General features: G+C 37.7%; 1 pseudogene; it reads right to left on the bottom strand.

The window, feature by feature from the left end:
* LOC131029557 (separase-like) overlaps positions 1 to 27543 on the bottom strand; it is a 141674-nt pseudogene that overhangs the window by 57204 nt on the left and 56927 nt on the right.

Genomic DNA, 27543 nt, shown 5'->3' on the forward strand with positions numbered 1-27543 from the left:
ATCTTTGGCCCTCGGCTCACGACTGTCTCCCAATGCCAAATCAACAAATGAAGAAGGTTCATAACCGTGGCATGCCTATCAACATGTGATAAGTGGTGTTGTAACAGTGTTCACCCAAATGTAACCAGCGAACCCAAGCCTTTTGTTGAGCTGAGACGTAGTTCCTAAGATAACCCTCCAACCATTTGTTCACAATCTCGGTCTGTCTATCTGTCTGTGGATGGTAGCTCCTGCTGGGTGACAACTCGGTTCCTACCAACCGAAATAACTCCATCCAGAAGGTACTCAAAAAATGGCTATCCCTGTCACTGACTATGTTTCGCGGTAGACCATGTAAGCGGAATAACTCAGGGAAGAACAACTCGGCCACTTGAACTGCTTGGTATCTTGTGGGGATGGCAAAAAAATGTGCATACTTGGTCAAGCGATCAACTACGACGAAAATGCAATCCTTTCCTTGTACTTTGGGGAGCCCAGTAATGAAATCCATTGAGATGCTATCCCATTTCTGGTCGGGGATCGGCAGTGGTTGCAGCAGCCCGACCAGTAAGGTATGCTCAGATTTGTTCTGCTGACAGGTGGAGCATTCCCGCACATACTACAGGACATCGTTCTTAAGTCCCTTCCAGGAAAACCTTTCTCGGATCTGTCTGTAGGTTTTCAAGTATCCCGGGTGTCCGGCCAAGGGAGAGTCGTGCATTTCCTTCAGACTCTTTTCCTTCATCTTGGACTCAGGTACCAGATAAATCCTGGTCCTTGTAGTAAATGATGTCGTCAACCACCTTGTATCAGTCATCCTGCACTTGACCATCCAACAGTTCGCAGGCAAAAGTATTCTTGGAGTATTCAACCAACAGGTGTTCCTTCCAATCCGCCGAAATTTGGGATAAAGAACATATGGCAAGCCTTCTTGACAAGGCATCGGCTATCACATTATTCTTGCCCTTCACATACTCAATGTCGAAATCAAATGCCTGGACTTTTCTCACCCACTTCTGTCATCGTTCATTCAATTCCCTCTGCTCCAAGAAACATCGCAAGCTGTTGTGGTATGTTCGTACAACAAACTTTGCCCCGACGAGGTACTGCTAAAACTTTGTTAGTGCGTGCATGATGGAGAGCATCTCCTTGTCGTAGATGGAGTACAACCGCTCAACTCCCGAGAGCTTCCGACTCTCGAACGCAATGGGGTAATGGTCTTGCATCAACACCACTCCAATGCCTTCTCCCGAGGCATCGCATTCCAGGATGAAAGGGTGAGTGAAGTCTGGTAGTGCCAGAACCAAACACGTACTCATAACTTCTTTTAATTTGTCGAAGGTCTGTTGCACCTACGCATTCCAATGGAAGGACCCTTTCTTTGTCAAATCTGTCAGTGGTGCCCCAAGCTATGAAACCTTCTATAATAACTGCACAATCCAAATAATCCACGCAGCTCCGAGAGAGTCTTAGGTGGAGGCCAATCCAAAATTGCATGAATCTTCTCTTACTGAACTTGTACCCCCTGGGCGCTGATGACGTGACCCAAGTACAGGACCTCGGTCATTCCAAATTCACATTTGGACCTTCTGGCATACAATGATTGTGATTTCATAATCCTCAATACTTCATCCAAATGTCCCACATGTTCCTCCCAAGTCTTGTTGTAGATGAGTATGTCATCGAAGAATACCAGTAGGAACTTACGCAATTGCATATTGAAGATGTGGTTCATGTAGGACTGAAAAGTGGTCGGAGCATTGGTTAGTCCAAATGGCATGACCAAGAACTCAGTGTCTGTAATGGCAACAAAACGTTGTCTTTTCCACATCTTGCTCCCTCATATGGATTTGATGGTAGCCGGAGCGGAGATCAATCTTGGAGAAATAGACTGCGCCATGTAGTTCGTCCAGCAGCTCATCGATCCTGGGAATGGGGTATCTATTCTTCATAGTCTTCTTGTTCAGTGCATGATAGTCAACACACATTCTGAGAGTTTCGTCCTTCTTCTTCACCAGTACCACCGAGGATGCAAAGGAGCTAGAGTTGGGTCAGATCCATCCTTTATCGAGGAGTTCCTGGATCTTTTTCTCTATCTCTTCTTTGAGATTCTTCGGGTGGCAATAGGGTGTGGTGATAACGGGTTTTGCTCCTTCCTCCAACTTGATGGTGTGCTCAAACCCTCGGTGTGGGGGTATACGAGGTGGAATATCAGCGAAGACCAAACTATGCTTATCCAAAACTGACTGAAGTTCCTCATCCTGGTAGTAAGTCGGTTGCTCTTTCACAGGTTTTGTCGAGATCAAGCAATGTGTTGCCTAGACTACTTCATCATGTGTGAAGATGGCTTCCATCCGTTTGGCGGAAATCTCCCTCGGGCCGCCATTCGACATTCCTCTGAGAACCACCTTCCTGCCATCCACCTCGAATGAGAACTCCATCCTTTTGAAGCTCTGCATGTACTAGTCGAGGGTCTCCATCCATTGAATGCCCAATATGACATTCGTGTCATCCAAATCTACTACAAAGAAATCGTCGATCACCGTGTGATTTCCCATGGTGATGCTCAGTTGCGGAACCAGGTGAGTGAATGATAGGAGATTGCCTCCAGCCACCTTGACATCGAACACTTCATGTTCCTTTGTACACAAACCCCTTCGAGTGACGAGTGATGAGTTTATGAAGTTGAGCGAGGCCCCACTGTCGAGCATAACAAGGACTCGTTGCCCTTGGAGTGTACCACGTACCCTAAATACACTGCACCTTGGGGTACCCGCCAGTGTGGCAATGACACCTCCCCTCCATACGAATGTGGAGATTCTCTCCGCCAGGCTGGTTTCTTCAACAGATTCTTCCCTTGGTGGTTCACTTTCCTCATGCTCCTCTTCTCCATCGGACATCACTTCAATATAGTGAATCTTTCCTTTGCCCAAACATCAGTGTCCTCATTCCCATGGCTCCTTGCAGGTGAAACAAAGCTTCTTCCTTCTGAGTTCCTGTCTTGTGGCTTCATCGAGCGATGACCTCTTCGGAATCGAAACGAAAGGTGGTTTGGTATGTGCAAAATTTCTGGAAGAGGAAGATGTTGCCATGTTACCCTTTCACCCAACCTTTCAGTGGTTCCATCAATCTGTCCATGAACTGAACAAGACCACCAATCTCCGGTCTGAGATGTCTGTTACCAACACGGATAGTCTCTGGAATTTTGTGATGTAACTGTCCACAGGTCTCGACTGTTTTAGTTGCGCCAACTCCTTGAAATTGAGTTTTGGATCCTTCCCATCAAATCGATCTATGAACTTCTCATAAATTACAAAGAGATCATCAGAGACAAATGGTGATTCATTATTGCAGGCAGAATTGTGAGTAGTACCTTGAGAATTCCGGAGCGGTTATACTCCAACTATAAGGGTCACAGTTATTAGTCACTTAAGAAAAGAAGTTTCTTGTGCATTGCATATTTCCTAGCTTGCCGACTTCCAACACCAAGGGTATATCGCTGTAGCTTTTCAGCAGTGTGCTAATGCAATTCAGGTTCTGGAACAAATGTGCAAGGTCAAGACTTTAATTGTTTTGTGGGACTGTTAGTATATATAAAACTCTGGTTGAATAAAAGATTGCAGATTTGATAATTCTCCTATCTTGGTTTGATGTTATTGGAAATCTTTACTACCTAAACTACAAATAAAGAATGCACAATGGAATGATTGGTCAATGCAATTTGCTTGTTAAATTTCTGGGAAACTTATTGCAAGAATAGGTAAAGAAATCAGTAAGGGTACCTTTCACATGAAGAACTTTGATCTATCCAACACATTTTTCAACCGGTCAGTAAGACTGTCACTAGTAATAGTGCCCCAGTCAATCTTTTTCTTATTCTTGGTGATAGTCCTGATGTATAAGCACATCCATGGATGAAAATCTTGAGCGTAAGGATGTCCATTTGAGCAGTATAATCTGATCTTTAGCATCTCACTGGAACTCACTTTTGTGTAAAACTTTAGCCATCTTTGTCACCACCTTCCTTGGTTGTAGAAACATGTTATCATTAATGTAATCAAGAGAACTTCTACACTTCTCATAGTATTCAAGTCTTGCCTTCAGATCAATATCTACATAATGTGTATGTAAAGGGATTCCAAAAACCTTCTCAATTATGTCAGAAAAGCTATTGCTTCTACAAATCTTGATTTATAGAGAGATGAGGCCATAATTGTTCTATCCTGCTCATCATGTACTCTCTTCAAGAAATCATCTAGGTCCATATGTCCTAGGTCCATCATGTACTTCATTTTCTCTTGCTCCTCTTCCATGATTCCTACAAGCATGGTTCTTGTTAGAATTCCTATGATAAGTGCAAACACTAAATCCTCAATCCATACCCTATAAAGGTTAGTCGTTTATTCCATACAAACCAAAGCAAAATAATTTCAGATCAATCTTCAATCATATCAAGGAACTAGGGTTTGATGTTCACTTCTATTCCCTACCTAAACATAAGTCATCGTTTCCATGGAAACCCTAAACATCGATCCCTGATGGCTTTACAAACTTGGTTCATCGCTCCACAATCAAAGATTGGGAATCCTGCTAGGTGTTAGGATAAATGACCAACTACTGATGTCTGATAGGCATAAAGAATGTAATCATTAGACAAAATGCTCCAAGACAAATGTCCGATGAGCATAGTACATCATGGAGAACATCAAGGTATCGAATCACAAGGGTTGGATATGCCTCTTCTAGAGTTTATGAATCTTCAACTAGGAAACTCTTGGCTCGATGCTTGCTTCACTTCGTCTCTTTGATAGTAACTCTGCCCAATCGAGGATTGGGGATTGAGCATCAGGGTTTCGTTCAACCATTTTCCCAAGCAAAACGATATCTTCAAGCAAAACCTCTAACAAGCGATCACTGATGTACTTCGAATTTTGACAATATGTGTATAAAGTATCAAGCATCAGTGTTATGCTCTACCTTTTTCATTGATAACATAAATGTTTAATGCACAAGGCCGAGGGCTGAAGCCCGACTAACTAAGAGGATTTTGAAGCTTTCTAAAGGGGTTTTCAAGGATTGGTGATAAGTCTTCCTCCTTACACATATTAACCTTAACCATTAGGGAGAAACTCCAAGAGTCGGCAGCCCATGACTAAGTCAAACTAATCACCTATAAGAGACCTTTCAAGGATTGGGGTTCAGCGTTACACCTTACCTCTTGAGAATGTTTAGTGAAGGCTTTAAGATGAAAGAACAACCAGCGATAGTTGATAGAATTAGTTAATTTTGGATGCCCTAAAGTTGTTTCACGAGAATCACTACAAATTAAAAGGGGGGCACATTTGAGACCCAACCAAGACGTCATGACATGCCATGAATCATTTCAACCAAAGCACTAAGGAATGACAGAATTCAATAGGGAGACAACACAAGCAAACAAAACCAAAACAAAGGTAAAGATTAACGAGGCCCAAAAAACCAACATGGTGCAAAGACCCTTGACTAAACCTAAGATAAAAACAAACAAAATAAAAACAAAAAAGAAGCAAAAAACCAAGGGGGGGGGGGAGGACAAAATGAACTCGCTGGACTTCGCACAAGACGAGAGAACTAAGAATAGCAAGAACTCTACACACCAAAATGAACAAGGAAGCAAGCACCACAAACCGACATCAAAGACCAAGAACGTACACAACCACGATGACCTATTGTACGATCACAAAAAATGCAAGGAGTGGGTTCGATGATAGTTTTGTAGAGCTCCAAATATGTAGAGACAATCAACCAAATGGTGAATGAAATGGTCAATGCAAGGGGTATTAAAACCACTCAATTTATTGTCATCAAAGCAACCATTAATTGATCATTTATTGTTATCAATGCTTCATTGTACCATTAGGCCTGAACCTAGATGCAACAAGACAACTCGTTGTCAAGGTTGGGAGCGTCGTGGATGTGAGCTTAATTATAACCCAACCTACAACACCGACAATAATGAGGACAGGAGGAAGAAGAACAAAGAAGCCACCGGGGATCGGGGATGAGGTTTCCAGCATAACGGAAGTTTGAACACAAACACCACCAAGCACAAAGACACCAAAGTGAAAGGTAAACAAAACAAGTCCACCAAAAGATAGAAGGAGCAAGGAAAAGGAACAGGACCCTATTTTGTCAAATGACAAAATAGGGCGTGGGTGCAAGGCTTAACGGGAAATAAAAGATAAAAGCAATTCACAAGCATTGCAAAAAACAAGAGGTTTTCCTATGTAGTATTTGATTTCAATTATACATCAAGAAGTATAAATAATCTGATACTTTTTCTTTCAGATCGCATCACATGAACGAGTTGTGTATATTTTGACAATTGCAAATTATTAGCATAAAGGTATGTTAATAGTTCAAAGATAATTATCCATAATTTGTTCTATTATCCCTTATAAAATTCTTCGCTCAATTTGCCATCATATTTTAATGGATTGAAGGTAAAAATTATACTCGTCACTACCATCATTCATCATGTTGTTGAATAGTTAAGATGAGTTATGATTATTCATAAAATTTTATATTAATAGTTTACGACTGTGTCAAAGTGTCTACAAATCTTGCACCATCCCAAACACTTAGGGAATGCAAAAAGTACATCCCCCTCTATTTACAAGACTCAAATTAATTTTTCAATGCCCCATAAAATGTCCCCACATTTCCCTATAGCCAAAAGTATAAAAATGATAGAAATATGTATTATAGCACACAAGTGACCAAACTAGCTGACAAGACCCCAAAAGTACTTCCAATTACAATAGAAAAGCAACTGAAAAAGCAATGTAAGAACAAAAGCAATGTAAAACTAAGTTCAGAAGGTAATCCCAAAAGCAAGTAAACATCAACAGTTGAGTTATCGATCCTAGTTCTGGTTCAGATTCAAGGGTTAGAGCAAAAAACGTTTCAGGGTTGGGTCTGTTTAGGGTTTGTCCATACAAAAATATATAAAAATCAGAAATATATACATATTTGCAGCACTAATTAAGTTCAAAATACCACACATAGCATCATCTATTGCATAATAGACAAAACCACTAAAAAAATGAAAAAAAATTAAAATGTCAATAAGTCAAACTTGAATAGCATGATATTTATTATAATTAAAAAATAACAATATCAAGCATCAATAATCAACCATCACCGATCAAGCATCCTCATACGAATCTTCAAAATATCATCATCATCAATATTTGATGAAGTATGTATTGGTAAATTAGAAGAACCACAATGGCATTGGCACTGCCACTGCCACTGCCACTAGCACTAGCAAATATAGTTAGATAAACCAAACAATCCAAACATAATAGGCATTGTATGCTAACTACATTATAGCACCTCCACCCCCCCAATTTAAAGGTCATCTTCTAGAGAACAAGGAAAACAAGTACGCATCAATTAACATTGGGGAAGATTGTTCCATTTCACAATGATAATATAGATGAGGACTTGTAGGCCAACTTGGAAGCATAGTTCACAAAATTGGACTTGGAGAGTACTCGGCAAATCAGATAAGTTTGGTTGGCATCTAGGGGTAATGCCCCCAATAGGGTTGAGGGGCAATGCCCCTTGTAAGGGCTAGGGATAGTGCCTCCAATTGGATCAAGGGAAAACACCCACTCCCCCCCCCCCCAAACCCCAAGGGGTCTGATGTAGCGACCCTCATGGGGGTCTAATGGCAACACTTCTAAACCCCACAAACCTCCATGGTGCACATCATTTTACATTCACTCACAATAAGAGAATAAATTTGTTTTGTCATTCAAATGCATTTGAATTGACATTTTAGGGTTTGGGGGGTGAATTGCACTTTTTAGGTAAAAAGAAAAGTCAAGAAGAAATTAAAAATGTTGAAGTACATCTATTTGGCGTAGGTACCTATGGTGACCTTTTCACACATTGCCCCATTGCAAATGGGGACCCCCTCTTTCTTGCTTTTGGAGCCTTGTTAGTTTAGGGTTTTGGTGGCAGATGGCAATTTTGAGCTTCTAAGTGCCTGAGTCTCGAATTTTGAAGTGTGATCATACCTAAGTGCTATTAGGGTTGAATACAATCAAGTGCGTGTAAAATGTCAAATGTCTAGGTGATTCTAATTTTGTCTAAGTCTAGACTTTTGAGCAAGATTAAGTTTAAAGTGTCCAAGTCAAAGATATTTTTGTGCCTAAGCGTTAAGAGGTCCTTTAGGGGTTATTTTTTGCTCCTAGGAGGTAATTCAAGTCAAATCTGCAATTTGTCCCAATGAAATCCTTATTTTCTCACTCAAATTTTAATAAATTTGGCTAAGTCCTGGTGCATAGTGGTGAAATTTGAGGTGTCGAGATATTTTTAAGTGGGGAAATCATTAAATTCTAGATGAAAATCCATGTTTTAGTGGTCTAAAGGTCAAAAAGCCTAATAAGAGGCGTTTTCCCCCCATTTTTTAAGTGTATTTCTCCCTCACTCAAAATCCTGATGGAGGGTGATTTTCCACCAAAACGCTAAAATTTTGACTAAGTGTTGGAAACCTTCCTGATGACCCACATTTTTCCCTTGGAATGCAGATGAATTTTATCCAGAAAGAATATCCTATCCAAATGAAGATTGATTTTCCCCCAAGTCAGTTTATGATCAAGTTTGATGGATTTTTGTGCGGATGATTGTCCTAATGAGTGGCGAATTTCCCCAAGTAATATTTATGATGAATTTTTAATCTAGATAATCATACAAATGGGGATCAGTTTTCCCCAAGAGTGGATTTTTGGACTTAATGAGAAAAATGAAATGATTATTGGAGTCCAAATGGGAATCGATTTTCCCCCAGTGATATTTTTTATGAGTTATGATGATTTTTGATCCAGAATTTTATCCCAAAGGAGTTCGTTTTTCCCCCAAAGAGCTATAAAGACTTTTTTTGATGATTTTTCATCTGGATTTCTATCCAGATATGGGGTGATTTTTCCCCAGGTGGCCAAATTTGGTGAAAGTGAAATAGATTTGATGCAAGTGGGTCCAAATTTAATTGTTTTTGTATTTGACAATGATTATTTAATAATCAAAAACAATTATTTAATGATTTGCAATGATCATTTAACAATTAATATTTTTCTAAATGCAAATCGATTTTCCCAGGCAGTTTAAAAGGCAGTGTTTTATCCCACATTGCTTGTGTGGTGAAACATCAAGGTAAAAACAAGTTTAAAAGAGCCCAGCCAACAATATAATATTATTATATTTGCTGATGTGATTGATTTAAAGCATTTTTGTGGCAGATTGAAGAGTTTCCCAGCTAGGTGATTTTCGTTAAGTGTTCAGTGGACACCATTTTGAGCTGGAGTTGCAGATTGGAGGGAGATTTCTGCCTAAATACACCTGGGCGCTGCCGTTGGAAGGAGGTTACAGCAAGTTTTGGTGGCACTTTTTGCCACATTGGGCGATTTTCCAACTTGGCGCCATTGTTGGAAAAGGGGCAATTTTGTTTAGAGGTTGTTTGCTTCAAACATTGGACGATTTTTTGATCATATTGTTGAGTGCCATTGATGCTAAGGGGCTGCCATTGATATCAGACCTTGCGGGATGCCATTGCTGAGAGTGATTTTAATCCCATTGTTGGCTGGGAACTTCATTTTTCAGACTTAGACATTCATCTCCAGTCGGCACATTCTTAGGCGATTTTGTTTGGAGATCATTTTGGGGCCATTTTAGGGTGGTTTGGAGGCATTTTCTGAGTACACCATTGCTGGTGTGAAGTCTGAAACTTCATTTTCAGGTTGTCTTCAGACTAATTCTTCATTTCCAGCCACCTCCACAATTGAGTGATTTCACTTGTGCATCATTTTAGTGAATTTTTGAGGCATTATTGGGGGCTTCTATTACTGACATAAGTCTGAAACTTCATTTCCAGATTTGTTTTCGGACTTAAACATTCGTTTCCAGCCCTTTGATTGTGCCCAGACTTCGCCATTTTCAAATTGGGAAGGTAAAATCCATCAAATGCAAGTGTTTCTTATGACTGCGACAAGCTCGAAAGACTGATTTTTATGCGTTGCAGGTTGCCTTCAGACTTTGGGAAGCCATTATTGAGTGTGGAAGGGTGTCTTTAGACATCTAGGATTGAAAATAAAACCTTATCACGCCCTTTTCCAAACATTTTTAGATTTGTGGTATACTTTCCGACACTAGACTTGACATTTTTCTGAGTATACTACATTTGTCTTCAGACTTTCAGACCTTATGCAAGTCTGAAACGAAGGGTTTTATGAGGATTTTAGACCCTATTCTTGTCAATTTCATTCTACTTTTCAGAATTTGTGATGAATATGGATAGAATTTTTTATTTTCATTCCTAAATTTGTCTAGATCATAAAAAATCAGAGCTTATTCAATTCTGAAAATAGGTTATCAGGATAATTTTCCAGGTTATTGACTTCGAGTTTCATACAAGTACCATGTCTAAAACTGGGATTGGAGCTCGGAAGGAGCAGTTGAAGAAAGTTCAAGAGGAATTCTATCCGGATTCCCAATTGTCCTCCCAATGGAAGGGAATCACAGACACAAACATGGAATTCTTCAATATGGAGCAGATGCAGGAGAGAATTTTGGAACGAAGAACCAGATTCCTTCTCCCTTTTCAGCCAACATCATGAGGAGTGGCATATACCACGTCATTGGGTTTCCTCAATCCATACAGTGTAGCGAGTTTGTTCTGGAATGTGCAAGGCATTATGATCCACTTTCTAGGATGATCCGGACTCAAAAAGGGATAACCGTTGCCTACCTTGCTCAAGATGCAATTACAAAAGTAATTGGAATTCCTTGTAGTGCATATATGAAAGAAAGAACAAAAGGATGAATATGAAGCAAAGTACAAATTGAAGGTGGACGCAAGACTATCGTGAACAAGGAGTTGATGATTGAGCAAAGGCCTCATCATTCAAGGCATCAAAGACACTTATGTGTACAGATTTCAAGGAGGAATATAGTGATTTGATATTCCTACTCAATCAAGTGATGGGGATGTCGCAGGGTGTCTTGTTCAGAGGATGGATGTTTTACTTTATCCAAGATTGTACAAGAGGAACAATAATCAATTGGGCAAAGATTATCAATGACAATTTGGATTTTCAATTGAGGAATGTGGAGAAGACTAAGTAATTCAGCATGACTCCCTATGTTGTATACATACTTGCAAGATTTGTAACATTCAAGAGACTAATATGCAAGAGCAAAGTCAAGAATGAACCAGGACAGTATAGAACTTATGAATGTTATCCACAACTTGATATGCATAGAATTGAAGACTACAAGACGGTGAATGATGCTTTCACCATGTATATCGCAAGAATGTTGCAAGGCAAGATCCATAAAAGGTTGTCCAAGGCAGCAACAGAGTTAGTTGAACAATATGGATCGTAGTACGTACAGTTTCCCACCTTCACATACCTAAGGATTCAGGGATTCAGATCTGAACCATACAAACTTCCTAGGTATCCTACAGGCTTAATGAACCTACTTGAGGTGGTGAGACAACTTCTGGAATTTAATTTCATTCAGAAGGAGAAGCATAGAACAGAGATGACTTTCCCCATTGTGATAGGAAAATTTTTGGAGGTGTGCCACACTGCCGCTACGGCTAGTACAGTGATTTATGAGATTGCATTCTATAGCCTTGGAACTTACAAGAGCAAAGACAAATTTGATATGCATAAAGTGTTGAAAGGATCAGAGGAGAAAGATTCATACACAAGGTTGACATTGAGGATTACTAGGCAAACCTAATGGATGATCAAGTGGTAAACAAGAGGATGTGGGCTAGGATGTCAATGGATTTCATAAGGAAATGCTAACTCTTTCTCATTTTGGATCAAATTGTGGATGATAGTGATCATACTCATCCGCGATATGAGAACGAAAACCTGTCCTTTTGCCTAATTGGTCACAGCCAAAAGTAATAGAATTGAATGTACTTGTCAAGGATATTATTGATTTCTCCAGAGAGTGGGGTAGACAAGCAAATGAACAAATTGATAGATATGGGCATTGTCTTCACTTATGAGAAAATGAAGCAAGAGCAGTCCTCTCTTGAAGATGATCAAAGAACAATCAGTGATGTGAGGATTCATGCAGATGAGGAGAGTCATGCTCCTAAACGAAGTAAGAGTATGCTTGGGGAATCCAAGGCAAAGGGCAAGAAGATTGAAGAGCAACAAACGAAGAAGAAGCAAAGCATATCGCTCCTTTGTCTCCCCTCAGTTCCTCATCAGTGAAGGAGGTAGATGTGCCAGAGAAGAAAAAGGAATTTGCACAATGCTCCAATACAATGATTTTGCCAAAGAATATTCAAGAGCTACATGCTACGGCGACATTGGCACTAAGGCATGAAGATGAAGAGCAGCCAGGATCTCCCACTGTCCAGTTGGAGGTTAGTTCGAGCAACAATGTTTATGATTTGACCAAGGACAAGGAGGATGGTGATGATGTTATCTCAGCATTGAGGGGACTTGATCAGCAAATGTGTCTTAACATGGTATGGAAATTTCCACCATTTCTGATTGGTTACTGCGGAGCATGGAGAAAAGTAAGAAGATGGTAGAGGCTCAGCCCATTGATGACATTGATGACTACTTAGCTATGAGTAATAAGGAAAAAGAACCTAAGAAGGCTAAGATACATTCCAATATAGCTAGAGATGAAACGGGAATGTGGATTGCACAGGTGGCTATCCCGATTGGTGATGTGACTAGAGATGCGGCTACTCCTATGGATTTCCAAATCACTTCGGTTGCCCTTGGACGGACAACAAAGACACAACAGTTCCAGGAACTTGATGATACAATCCGGGAAATCAATGCAAGCTTGGATAAGGAGATAGAGAAGAAAGATGTGTACAAGGAAGAGAACATGAAGCTTAAGTAATATATTGCAAGGATGAGGCGTGAGGATCCCACCTTTGTCTCGCCTATTGGAGTTGACCGTGGACTTCACTTTGATCATGAGGCAGCAAGGAATACACATGTAGAGTTTGGTAAATGGATTGAAGATGTGACGGAGTAGGGAGATGATTTCCTTACTCAGTTTGTCGAGGTATTTGACAAGACAACGATGCTCACATATAGAATGCAAGATTTGGAGTGAGTATGGGATAAATTCCAACCTATTCAAAAGAAGACCACTCCACGCCTCAGAGTGTTGAAGAAAATTCTGATGTCCACGTTGATCCAAGAGAGAGTTGTGCATGAGGGAGACAGATATGATTTCCAAAATTGGTATTGCTCATTAGCCATGCGGAAATCCACTTATGAGCATGCACGAAAAGATTGTGTAGAGATGGAAGGATCAATTCAGAAGATACAATCGAAGATCCTTACATCTATTGAAGAGTAGATGTCAGTGCTTCCAGCAGTCTACAGAAGAATTGAGAGATAAGATGAAGTTCATGTACTTAAGGCAATTGGATTCTTTGAAGAAAAATCAAATTGATGATTTGGTTTCCCTGTTGATCCATGTCCATAATTCGCAAAAGCTTATGCCAAATTGGGAGAATACTTTGGATGCTTGTTCGGATGCGTTGGATGTGATTGATGCACATCAGGAGGCTTTGCTCAGCATTACCATGGAGTTAGATTCAGTTTTGGCTAGATTCCTCGAATATCCTGCTAGAGAGAGGAATGCAGGCCGGAATCTTCTAGAAGATTCCCTACTTGATGACTAGGCGTCATTCCATTGGGTCACATGTTGGTGGCTCTCTTTTTTATGTAAACCCTAATTAGGGCAGCTTTAGTGTTGTGTTGCCATGATCTTGGCCCTCGATTCTAAATGAATCTTGGCCATTCATTTCTTTTGAGGCTCTATATAAACCCCACTGCCTCTCATTTGTAAGAGAGATTTTTGAGAATTGTCGTCTACATGCTGCATATTTGAATACAATCATTGAAGTTTGGTGATTTTGTTTTAAGTGTTGTATGGCCTTGATTTACACAACAAACCTAGCTGGGAAACATGTAGAGCAAAAAGGATACAAGGAGGATGAAAAGCTTTATACTCATTGCAAAATAGATGCAAAAGAGCCTATCTATGGGATTAGAAGACAAAGGAAACTCTTTTTGGACTTTTAGTTGTTCCAGTGGTGCTATATGGGTTTGAAGTTTAAGGTAGCAACACTTCAACAAGAAAGTGGACTCTCCTCATCTGCATGAATCCTCTCATCATCTAAGGTATAGGAAAGTCAAATGGATGAGCAAGTGGGGTATTAGCATAAGAGAATGTCCAAATCACAATGGGGAAATAAAAAAGTATGTGCAAGAAAAATTCAAATAAAGCATGTGGAAAGGGCCACTTGGGAGGAAAAAGGAATACTATGTCAAACATTTTAACCCTACTTATGACCATACACAAAAGACCTACATAGGAATAGAAATAAAATGGAAAGCAAAAATGCTAATCGCTCAGATAAGAACAAGTTCGCACCAGCTTAGATGTGAGACCGGAAGATGGATGATACCCAAAGAGGAGTGGGCAGACAGATGGTGTAGATATTGCACTCAAGAAGTGGTTGACACAGAATGGCATTACATCATGGAATGTTCAGCTTACAAGGACATCCAGATCAATTATATTGAGACATTAAAAGGGAACAACTTGTGTGATTTGTTCAGAGAAGAGAAGATACTAAAAGTTATAGATTTTTTGGTCAAGATACACAATAGAAGATCCAAGATGCAAAAAGAAAAGGAAATATAGGTGTTGTGTTTGGGTATACAAGTTTTCTTCGCTGGCTATCCGTGGATCCTGTAGGCTACTTGGCTTGGTGGACGTGATTAAAAACTTCCATTCATTCATTCATTGCCTCCAAGTTAGATTAGAATTTTCTTTCAAGTATTTTACATTGAATGAATGAATTTGTTGAATGCATTTATGTAAAATCCATTTAATCAATACCACTAGCTTCTTGCTGATTTTAAGCTAGCCTTGCGTGATCAACTGAAATTTTATGTGAACTTAAATTCAATTGTTATATGTCTATTGTTATGCATTGCTTTGATGGTATCAATGTTTGATGGTAATGATTTGAACATCTATGAAATATACCTTAGATGATTGCACTAAGCTTGTGTCAAGTTGTTCATTTGATGGTGAGACCCTCCCCATTGAATTGTTGTTCATTTCTTGCATTATGGGTTTTAGATTAGAATTCCTAAACCCTATTCCTTTTGTCCTTTCTTTAGAAAATCCTTGTTAGATTAAATCAAGAGCTCAAAGTGCAAAATCTTAAGTCATCGGCATAGCCTATTCCACATCCATGATAAGATAAGATTGATTCAAACAATTGTGTAAGTCCCCAAGAGAAAACAGCATTATCACATCAAGCCATTGAGTTACCCACATATCAAGAACTGACCATAGAAACCTTGGAATCGTCTTAGTTGATCAGATATTTAGCATCTGAGGTGATTTTGTTCAAGAAAGGGTAAGATATTTTGGTATTTTATTCTATGCTTGTATGTGCATAAAACACACATCAACAGTGCCCACAAAATTCACCCCAAGTTCACCCAAGAGGGGCCCACAAATGTTGTCTGGAACCCTACCCGAATCGGAGGGTAACCAATTTCGGACACAAAACTTGAGCAAAACCAAACTAGGACTTAATCACTACAAGTAGTGAACCAATAACATAGTAAAATAGTAATACAAATAGCCAATGAGGGGAGGACCCCTAAAGGGAAACATGCAACAAATGAAAGCCAAAGTTAAATATAAAGGTTGACAGCCAACACTTATCTAGCAGAAGAACTGATTGCATCACCATCAACTATGACAAAAAAGGACCAATACACTATTTCACAGTATTCATAGTTAATGTCCTCGGCTAGGTGGAGTAAGCTAATCAATTGAGCAAGGGACCAATTTGCTTCCCCTTGAACCTCTTTAAATATTAGAGTCCAACAAATTACTATAATTAGTGAGAAAATTGGTGTTACATAGACGTCACTATGCTTCAAGTTGTAATGCATGAAAACCATGTTGGCCCTCAAAACCAAGTAGGTGAAAATCACAATGCCTAACATGTGAGGAAGCGGATTGAAATATGTTGTAGCAACATACAAGATAAGTTATCATCTCATCAGCCAATCATCTATTGCTAGACAAGATGCATCAAAGGGACATTTAGTAACCTAACCTCTAAGACATGCTAAAACGAGGTAGCCATCTTGGTAGCCTTATTATTGCATTGAAGTGCTTTTTACTTTAAAGTGACAACACCCCAAAGGATATGTGCCAAGAACCTTTGTCGAGGACAATGGAAGAAGGTGACTATGGAACCTTCTAAATCTCTATAAGAAAATTTATCTGAAAGTATATTGCTTCTCAATCTCCACATCCTTTGAAGAACAATGTGGACAATACCATCACAAGGATTATGATTATCCGAATCTACATATAATGGCTAGCGAGAAACCCTCAAATAGAAAAGAAGATTCCACAAATTACTTTACCATCTTTTCATATTAAACATTTCAGTATCATTGTACTTCATGTAACAACAATTTTAGTGTCCAAATAGTACAAAACATATGGAAGAATATGTTCCATTCGGAGATTGTTTTTCCCTTCATTCCCGTGTTCTATTCTTTATTTGAGTCAACCTGGCATAGCCTTACATGTCAAAAAAATTCCACAATAAAGTGCTCCTGCAATCTAATTACCAAGAGCATATATGAAGTCACAAGCTCCAGAAAATTATTTTAAAGTAAAAACTTTCAAAAAAAATCCTCAAGATGTTACAACATTTCAAATAAAGAATACAATCATACAAAAGTGACATGGGTCAAGAAAAGCCTCGAATGATAAGCTACTGATCGAATACAAGAAAATTCCTTGAATCTTGTACATTATAATACACGAAAGCACAAAGAATGTAAACTATGTACAACACGGTATACTCCATGAGAAAACAAGGAGAAAACAAGCAAATTAATATAGAAAGTCAATCACAGAAATATGAAAAATGAAATTTAAAAAATTGAGATAAGGCAAAGCATAAAAGTTGAGAAACCAACACCAATCCCACCCTCCCTTTGAAAAATATAATGTTACTACTATAGTACTTTACCTTCAACAATCAACATTAATTTTTGAATTGAAACCTAATGGGGTAGAAAATTAACAAACAATTCCTTGATGTTGAGAATGATTAAAGGATGTGATGAGCAAAATTTTTGCCCAACAAAATGATATCTTAGAAGCCACTAGATAATGATTACATCTAAAGCAACTAGGTAATGTATAAGTCTCTTATGAAGAAATTAAACATATAAACCCTTGATTATGTTGGATTTGATAGTGAACCCCACAAACATTAGAAATCAACAACCAAAAATCCTATAACAAATAGAGAGAAAAAGCAATACATTTGCTCATGCAACCTGAGAATTTGATCGATGCCATAATTCTTGAATTAAAGAAAATACAAAGACTGAATTCTTATGAAAAGGAAAAAGAAAGCCCTAGATCAAACCCTAGGTGGCGATTAGATTAGATCAAGACAAGTGTCATTGTATGCTATGAGACAACATGACCTAAAAATAAGAAAAGAACTCCTAAGTTTAGCTTAAATGTAATATAGTAAAAAAGGGGCCTAATTAAATAATTGATGATATGCCTATTTTACTCTAACACCCCCCCCTAAGTACAACTTAGGAAGAAGCTGAAAACCTAATGATTAATCCAAGGATAGATGCAAGAATGGGTCCCGACTACAAGGCCTCGGGAGGTACCCATTGTCAAGCAAACAAACGTCTCATTAGCGAAGAAAAGGAGAAAACCTATTGGGAAAAAAACTCCTCTCTAGAAGAGAAAAAATGAAATAAATGCAGACTACTGAAAGAAGGAAAGAAAGAGGACTCAATATGACCCCCCAAGGATTGCTTCTATCACTCAAGAAAAATGAATGCCCCTTATAGGAGATAGAAAATAAGGATATAGATCCCCCCAAAAGAAGTAACTATAGTGCTAATGATGAAAGTCTAAAGACAAAACACAATCCACTACCTACAAACAACGTTTCTCCCCTTAGGAAGAAACAGATTCATTGGTGATTGGAGAAGCCATTCCCATAAGTTGGATGAATAGGGAATCCAAATCAAAGTATGTGTGCCTCTGTAGACTCAGCATTGAGTTCAGAACTCGCCATGTGTGCTCTGTTGTCTTGTGTTGAAGAATGCTTGCATAGCAATTATGTATGGTGAATGTTTTATCTCTGTTGTTTTGATTGGCTGGGTTGCTGTGTGTAACGTCTCTGTTACATGTGTCTTCTGTCGAATTCTTTTGTGCTGGTGTTTGGTCGATGTGAGCTGTGCAAGTATAACGTTTCTGGAGTTCGTTTCCAATCATTCTTCTGAGCTGTGCAAGTATAACGTTTCTGGAGTTTGATTCCAATCTTTCTTCTTGCAGCAAGGTTAAAAAAAAATGTATGACATTGTAGTGAAGGAGGGGCACGTAAGTGGCATTCTGGGTAGTGAATGATATTTCTCGGAGCCGTTTTGTTTCAGCTGTGCATGTGCAGTGGTAGCCTAAATTTACCCTATTGCGTGACCTTTAGGCATTTTTTTTCAGAGGTTGGTTAAAAAAAAAGATGTTACTAGCTTCAGTTTGATGTGCAAAAAAAAAAGGTGTTCAATGGTTGTGAGCCTGGCGTCATTTTTGAACATATATCGAATGTCATTGCTTAACTTTTTTTTGGCTGCTCAAATGAAGATGATTACTAGAATGTGTATCATGCCATAATGTTAGTTTTTGAAAAAGTGTAATGTGCTGTTCGATTGAAGTGATATTCAGAGAATACAGTGGTTGTGCGTAGAAGTTTTGTTCTGCAGAAATGTGCCTTGTATGTGTGTGTTATAAGTCCTTATATTTGAAGCAGTGTTGGAGTGTATCGTCTTGTTGAGAAATATTCTAAGTCATGCAAGTATTGTTGCCAGCATGGAGGTAGAGACACGATATTGATGAGCTGTGTATTTTCAAAGAGCATTGAGAGGATCGTAAAGAGTGTGGATTAAATTTTGTTTTGGTGATAGTTCGGTTTCTTGTGCCAGAAATTTAAATCTTTGAAATGAGTTTGGGAGTTCGATTCCTTTGGTAGTCAAAATGAAGCCGATCTTTGAAAAGGAAGTGGCTGGAACATAATTGTGTGTGTGCTTTTTGCAATTTCAGTTTTCAATTGCTTGAAAATGTTCATGATCTAGTGTGCTGTGTGTAGAAATTAACTTGCTAAGGCTGGATATTGTGAGCAACATGTATTTCAATTTCAGACACTGTGAAGTACGTGAGAAGTTGGCTACAGTTCAGTGATATAACAGTTTATTGTTCTTACACAGCTAGATTTAACTATATGTATTCTGAGCTCTGAAAGTTTGTAATATTCTGAGCTGTGTTTTGTTGTTTCAGATCAACTCAAAAGGCTTGTACTTTTACAGTAATAAAACATGCTATAGTTAATTTTCTTTCTGTATCAGAGCTTGCAGCCTCAGAAATCTGGAGTTGAAACTCCTGTGACATATAGTTGATGCTTCATATTGTAACTGGGTTGGTGCGCAATGTTTTGAAGTAGTTGGGTTTTCCACGAGATAAATCTTGTCCACTTTCTGAGTCTCTATTTTGAGTTTAAAAGCGATTAGAATACTGATTCACCCCCTCCCCCTCTCAGTATTTTTGTGTTGGTTTTCAGGACCTACAAGGTAACTTTGAAAATTTAATCAAAATTAGGGTTGTGATATAGATTAGTGATGGTATTTTTGAAAATATGATCAAATATACTAGGCCAAGTGTTAAATCTGGCCATCAACACTTAGATTTTGGCTTTTTCTCCCTCACTTTCAAATAAGTTTTTGTGCAATCATGCCCTCCTAATATGGAGCAGCACACTTCTAATTTTTTGCATATGTTCTAATAGAAGGGGAGTGGTTCTATAAACCATACTTCATCAACCAAACAACATATCTAGATGATTATTCATTTATAGATATATTACATAACAACAATATAGCCATATAACTATGATGTCTACGAATTCATATTTTACAAATTTTGACACTATTTGTGAAGTCATGCTCAAGTGACATTAATTGTTGTATAATACTTAGGATTCATTTTTTGTTTGCTAGTGAATGACAATATAGTTGTGCGAGGAAAGGCTGTAAAAAATCCTTTTGGCGTGTGCTTTTGAACAATGAATCTTGGAAATCTTATAAGACTATCATGTTCACTCTTTCATAAATTTCCAATGTTCCACGGGCGTTGGGGACACGTTTCCGGGACGGGGGGACCAAGGGCCTAAGTTTGGGGACGGTGGGGGGACGGTGGCGGGGGGGGTGGCGGTGTGGTGGTGCTGATATAGTTATACATATGCATAAAGTACTTGAAAAACTAGTTTTGAAAAGATGTATGACAGTATTACAGTATAAGAATTACATTTCAAATGAGACTATAGGAAATTTGAAATACTAAATCTAAATACCAAGATTTCTAAGTTGTGTTGTTATAGTGAGCCTAATCAGACTCGAAGGTTAGATTGTGTTGTTGTGTTGTTATAGTTACCCCTTAACCCCCAAAAAAGTCACTTTTTTTAAAAATTTTAATTTTAAACATTGCATATACGTGGGGGCAACAGGAGACGTCTGGGTGTCTCCTCGTCCCTTGAGAGATGTCTGCACATCTCTCGAAGGACGAGGAGACGCCCAAACCTCTCCCCGTCTCCGACGGCACTTGGGTGGCAATGGCGGGGGACGTCACGTCCCCATCTCGGAGACGTGGTCAAAAAGGGGGGGGGGGGTGCGTCCCCGTGGAACATTGTAAATTTAACTCATTCAAACTATTTTATTTTATTGACTATGAGGACATAACCCTGTTCTCCAAAGCACCTTGTAGGTACATCAATGTCCCAAAATTGTTCCCACTCCCACTGTCAAACTTGTCCCATCCAATACAATGTCAAGCCAAGGAACCGATAGCATAGTTGAGAAGAAATCAACAAAACAAGAAGATAAAGATTTTTTTCAATTAACCAAAAAAAAAAAGAAGAAAATTCAAGAATAGAGAAAAATTTGTTGCTTTTATTATTTCATGCCAAATAAAGGAAAATACTAATTTGATGCAATCAAAAATATTTTTTTTTTTTTTTAATCAAATTGCCTTCCAAGCAACATAGACCTTCATGGAACATGCCATTTTCAATGACCTTATCACTTTTAAACAAGCTCTCTCAAAAGTGGTGTCAAATTTCATCAGGAATTGCTCTGGAAAATTTTCAAAATTTCACTGTGGAAAAGAGCAAAATTGCCCAAAGGACAAATTTTATAGTCAGAATATCACAATTTTTTTCACCAATTTTTTTATTGACCAATTAAATGGAAAATACTGCAATTTTTTAGGCAAAAAGTTGGCAGCAGGGCAAGTCCTTATTATCGTGATTTTTCCCAGTTTCTATTTCTTTGTATTATACCATATTATAACATAATATTATATCATATTTCTATATTATTTTAAGCTTCGAAAATAACCAGCAACCCTATATATTATATTATTTCTTTTTCATTTGTTTCAGCGTCTGAGAGTATACTGGGCTCATCTTACAATCGTCACTTCATTGCCTGTACTGATTATGGATAACAGACTGATCAAAAAAGTTGATGAGAATAAAAATAAAATAACTTCAGCTACATTCATTGCATTTTCTTTAAGTTGTGTAAGGATCTTTTAATGAAAATAACAAATCATATTACAAGATAATGAGAGCAAAGGAAACAATTTTGTAACAATCTTTATGTTCAATCCAACTTACGAAGAGTAACTATTAAGATTAGATTCTTAAATAAGCAAAAAATTATATCTACCAATTATTGTAATCAATCAAACTAAAAAAATCCAAGAGTACCTCATTAGTATCAGAATCTTGTGATGCAAGCTTTGCATCCAAAACAGCAAGGTGCTCCTCACGTAATGTTGTTCCAAGAGAAACCTGATGAAAATATGCAGACCAATGACTTCCAGAAAGGTTGCTGGTATAATCCTCAGGTACAGAGAATAGCCCACCAAATGCTAAAGGCATGTGAACAACAGCCAGCAATATTGACACCTGTAACATGAAACATTCAGGAGCGAAGGATATGCACATTTCCAGAGATTATCAACATAGATAGCAGACGAATTAGAGAAAAGACATTGTATTCCATAAGATTACAAGGTAGCAAGCAAACATATTGCAAATTTTTAGATCTTCCATTAGAAAAAAAAAATATTTATACAAATTTATAGATTCAAAATTTCTTTGTGAGTGAACTCATCAGTAGCAAACATTATAGTTTCAGTTTTCATTCTTGCAAAAACAGAGAGGAATATAACATTTTATGGTTCCACTAGCTTTGAAAATCTGCAACTTCAGTGCTCTTATGGTTGCAACAAAAAGAAAAATATTAAAGACAGGTACACAAAAAAAGTGTAACTGAAAGAACACTATAACCTTTTGAAGAAGTGCAGGCATCTGATTACAGATAAAAAAGGCATGATGCAAACATCCAATCACAAATGATCTCAGGTTTTCAGAAGAACTGCAGCACTGGGTCCTGTAAAAACTTGAAGGTGAGAAACAACTAACTTAAAACATCTACAAAAGTTCATGTATGCTGATATTTATACTGGAGCATACACAACAACAAAAAATTTATCTATAGAAATCAGACTGCGCACTACAAAGTCAATGCTCTTACCATGATAGTTCAGGGAGATTTTTCTTTAGAGAAAACCAACTGATGTGGTACAGCAATGCTGCACGTTCAATAAGTAATGTATCTACAGGAATTCTCCAGCCAGGGCATTTTTCCTGGCAATGATGAGCATTAATAAATGAACATATACAGGGTAATCCATCGATATGGAAAAAATGGAGAGAAATATTCTCTAAACAGATCTCATATGCCTTGAGAAATTCTCCAGATGTCTCATGGCATTTGCCTGCTCAGCATGAACCAAAACTTTTGGTCTTAGAAACAAATTACAAACAAATGAAAGCAACTGAAATAAAATTTAATAAATAAATCAATTTTGTAAGCCAAGACAACCTATTTGAAGCAGAAGTCTAGACATCAGACTTCTCCTATGGTGTTCCACTGTAAATGATATCAGCTCCTCTAACAGCACAGACTCTATACTTAAAGAAAACATTTCATTCTTTGAGATTCTGCTGGAAGATTCCAACTTGGAAATGGATTCTGCATTCCCTTCCATGCTGGCCTGAGAATTACTGCCACAACACTCTGTATGCATCTTTCTATCAAGAGGCATATCAGAGTATTTACTTCCAATATTATGCAGCATTTCTTTTGCTGACATGTAAATGTCAAAAGCAGAAGTCAATTCTTTGTAAAAATTTGCATAATTTTTTCTCTGCCTGGGACATCTGCGGAAAAAGTCCCCTATGCGCATTTTAAGTGCAGCCTCCACAGTTACTTTGCACAGCTCACAGGTGTATTTCACATCAGGTCGACAAAATACCTTCATTGCATCCTGAAATGTCTTTTCAGCTATCTTCCATTTGTGACACTTCCGATATATCTCACCTGGAAAAACCCTTGAAATATCTTAAAATTTTAAACTAAACAAGGGTATCTGCATACCCTAATAGAAATGTATAGCCAAACCTCTAATAATGAGTCCAAGATCTGAATAGATAAATAGATACCTAAACACGATCCAAAAGCTGCCTGACCAAGCAGTATATCTTTTGCGTTTGAAATATTCAAACCATTCTGAAAGGCACATTCAGCATCTTTTGCGGCCCCCACCATCTCATATAAAACTCCAACCTAGCATTCAGTTCGACTCAAATGCATCATAAACAAAAAAATTCAATCTTGCAGACAAACTGTACTAGTATGCAAACTGAAAATTATTTCAATGCCTTATATTAAGAATATAGAACATAGCAAACTCATTGATTAACAGCTTAAAGGCTAATGCTCAAACCTGCATTAGACTTTCCAAATAATTTCCAAGAACAATCCATTGACTCATCCCACACTCCTGCTGCTTTCTATTATTGGAAAAATTTGACCAGACATTTGTTGCAACTGATGCTCGGGCCTCCAAAGAAACGCCTTCCATTTCATTTAAATATGACTTGTGCTCATCATCATTGTTAAATGCGAACTGAACCGTCTTTTCCAGAAGTTTGAAACTTCTCTGCAATTGTTTTCATCTTATGAGAAGGGCTTCTTTGGAATATTTGAGAGCCTGTATTAAGCCTTGAGTTATGAAACTATAAAATATCTTTTAAAGATTTGGAGATGTGCAAAATATTGTATTTAAAAAATAAAAATATCCTAAGAATCCATTAATGCTACTCTTAATGCTTTTCAGCTTTGGTGGGAAGCACGATATAAAACCTGCATTAATATTTTAAAGTGCAGTTGCCTGAAATCATTCTGATAAAAATATAACATGTTTAGGCTTGAGAAGATCTACAAGGGGAAGCATTGGATCCACACTGAAACGATATTTCACTGGAAGTATTAAAATATAGCAAACAATATAGGGCATTTGAAATTAATGATAGACAAAAATAGTTAAATTGTTCATACTCAGTGATATAAGCTGCAAACATCAGACATACAATCTTACAACAGAAGTATAGAATCTGCTTCATGTCATATATCACCACTATTTCCAAGGAGATTACTCATCTTGGTAATACTCTACGGTGAACATGCTTAAAGCTAGAGCATTTTTTTATATTGAACCAACACTGCAAGGAACCTCTGCTCCCTGAATTCATTTTGCCTCTCTGTTTAAAGAATAGATGCTGATACAACATGCAATACTAAATTCTGAACCCTTGAGCTTGCATCAATCTCTTTTAAAAGTAATATTGTATCTGTATGAGTAGTAGATACTTATACAATATGCAAAGAAAAATACAGATACAAAAGGAATCAACTTCATTTAAAATCAGGTCCACAGCCCTGTAAAAAACATTTTTCTATCTGAAATGTTTCAAATTCGGATGAAGTATGATAACAATTGTCAGATGGCACATATTATCCATATAGTGCATATTAGCTATACATCCTAGCTGATAAATCATCCAAGAGATACAAAAAATATGTACAAAAATGCCATATAAACATACAACAAAGGACCCTAATGTAGTCACTTCCCTCTAGAGGAAAGAAAGAGATCACGAGCTGCCTTTGAATGTCAAGTGGAGGGAGATGCATACAATGGTGGTTGCTTTGGAACCTGTTGACTCAACCTCGTCTCCATTGAAATGTTCTTACTCAAGCATAAATTACAGAATAATATTGAAGCGTGAACATTACATAGAGAGTATAAATGCATAAACAGATATGGATTTAAGCATTTCCTCAAACCTATGTTCCATGGCATTTCAGGGATGAGGGAGGGGGGGGGGGGGCGAGGGGGGGGGACAGGAACGCATTTTGAGGATAGCATACCGAGGGCCATTTTTGGGAGACGGCAGGGGGACAACTATATATATAAAAGAGAGCAAGAGAGAGGGTCAAATTTCTAAGAGTCAATGAACGACATTGGATGATGACTTCAAAGCCTGCATGACAGCCACATTCTGAAAAAGGAAAACTATTTGTTTGTACTTCTCACACGACACCACACTAGACCAGACTACAGCAAATACAGAAGTACTACTGAGAGGGGTGGAGGGGGGGGGTGGGGGGTGTCATGAATCAGTAGTACAAAATGAAACTTAATACTTGTAACCCCTTTTAGATTTTATGAAACTTAATACTTCCAACCCCTTTAAGATTTTATGAAAGTTTTAATTGTAAAATGAAAGATTTGAAAGATGCAACAGCAGAAACTAAAAAGATGCAACATCAAGAGCACAACACACAAGATTTTACATGGAAACCCAATGTGGAAAAAAAAACGGTGACAAATGCCACTAGGATCTACTGTCCTAATGCAGCCTCACAATTGAAATGTTTTACAATATTTAAGGGCACCAACCCTAAGGAGTCACCAAACCCCAATCTTTCTGAGCACGAACTCAATTCAAAGTTCTCTTTCAGAGCACCAACTCTGAAATCTGAGTTATCAACTTCAAAATAATCACGAGTGTATGCTCTTATCACTGTTATAATCAAAACTTAATTCAAATTGAATCAATAATGGAAAGAACAATCTGAATTTAGAAACTAGTCTCACCACTGGATCTGCAGAACATATTCATAAAGATTTATATTATTCTTATTTGTGTGGTGGCCCTCTTGTCTCAGACTTTGAAAACTATAATTCTCATTTTGTCTCAGGCCCTCAAAACCACAGTTCTTCTGAATACAATAGTGCTGATATTAAAAAGGATTCTTCAGAATGTACATGTTCTTTCTTTCTATCTCATATTACCAGTGATATTAAAAGACTTACACAAAATCACTTTTTATCAATATGTCCACCTTTGATAGTTGAAGAAACTACCTATGGTAGTTATAAGTATTAACTGTTTAACAGCATTTTGAACAATAAAAGTTCGATGAAGTTTTTACTTGTGCTTGTTGTCTCTTTTTAAAAAACAAATATATGATTCGATGCATCATTAAGGCAAGGATTAGTTGTAACACGGTTACAACTACCAGGTTGTTGCAACTATCCAAAACTGGTTGCAACTACCTACAACTATCGAGCAACTACCTACAACTATCGACTTCAGTAAATCATTATAATTCATAAACTTCATTTCTTCATACAATCAGCCCCTCAACTTATATGAATTCATTCAATCTTCCATCACAACAAAATCTGAGCATAAACTTATGCTTTTGTGGCATCAATCTCACAGTATTTTGCAGAGACAAATATGATCAGGTCAAAGGTAAAATCAACCACTGTTTCTTTGTATCCTTTGTATATTTTGACTGTCATTAACATCAAATGTGACTGAAATAAAATCTGAGTGTGTTCTTTTTGGGACAGAGAATGAACAACAAAGAATACAGCGACAGAGGGGAATACTCTAGACATCAATGACAAATCTGAGGCTAACAAATACACCTTTAATACCAAATCAATAATTTCGAAGTTTGTAACCTTTTAAAACAATGAAATCAGAAATCCAAAATATTGTTGTTCATGTTAGCTGTTATATAACCTATATAATCAACTATGAATTTTAATCATGAGATATTTATTGTTGTACTTGTTATGCTACAATTATTGCTGTCACTGTTGTCATGGTTAATTTAATTGGTATTATAATGTTGTTGTCATCATTTATTTATTGTTGTTATCATAAATACTGTCGTGTTGAACTGCTTTTATAATGCAATCTTTTTTTAATTGTTGTGAACTTTTTTTAACATTATAAAACATTGCTCTTTTATAGCATTATAAAGATGAAAAATGGAGGTTGAAATCCATCCACAGAAAATGGACAAGTGTGCCAAACTAATCATTTGTAGCTCCACTTGGGAAAAGGAACATGAACTAGATGATTAAGACAAACAGCATTGGACCCGCAGCTAT

The sequence above is a fragment of the Cryptomeria japonica genome, chromosome 3, assembly GCF_030272615.1.
Source record: "Cryptomeria japonica chromosome 3, Sugi_1.0, whole genome shotgun sequence".
NCBI lineage: Eukaryota > Viridiplantae > Streptophyta > Pinopsida > Cupressales > Cupressaceae > Cryptomeria > Cryptomeria japonica.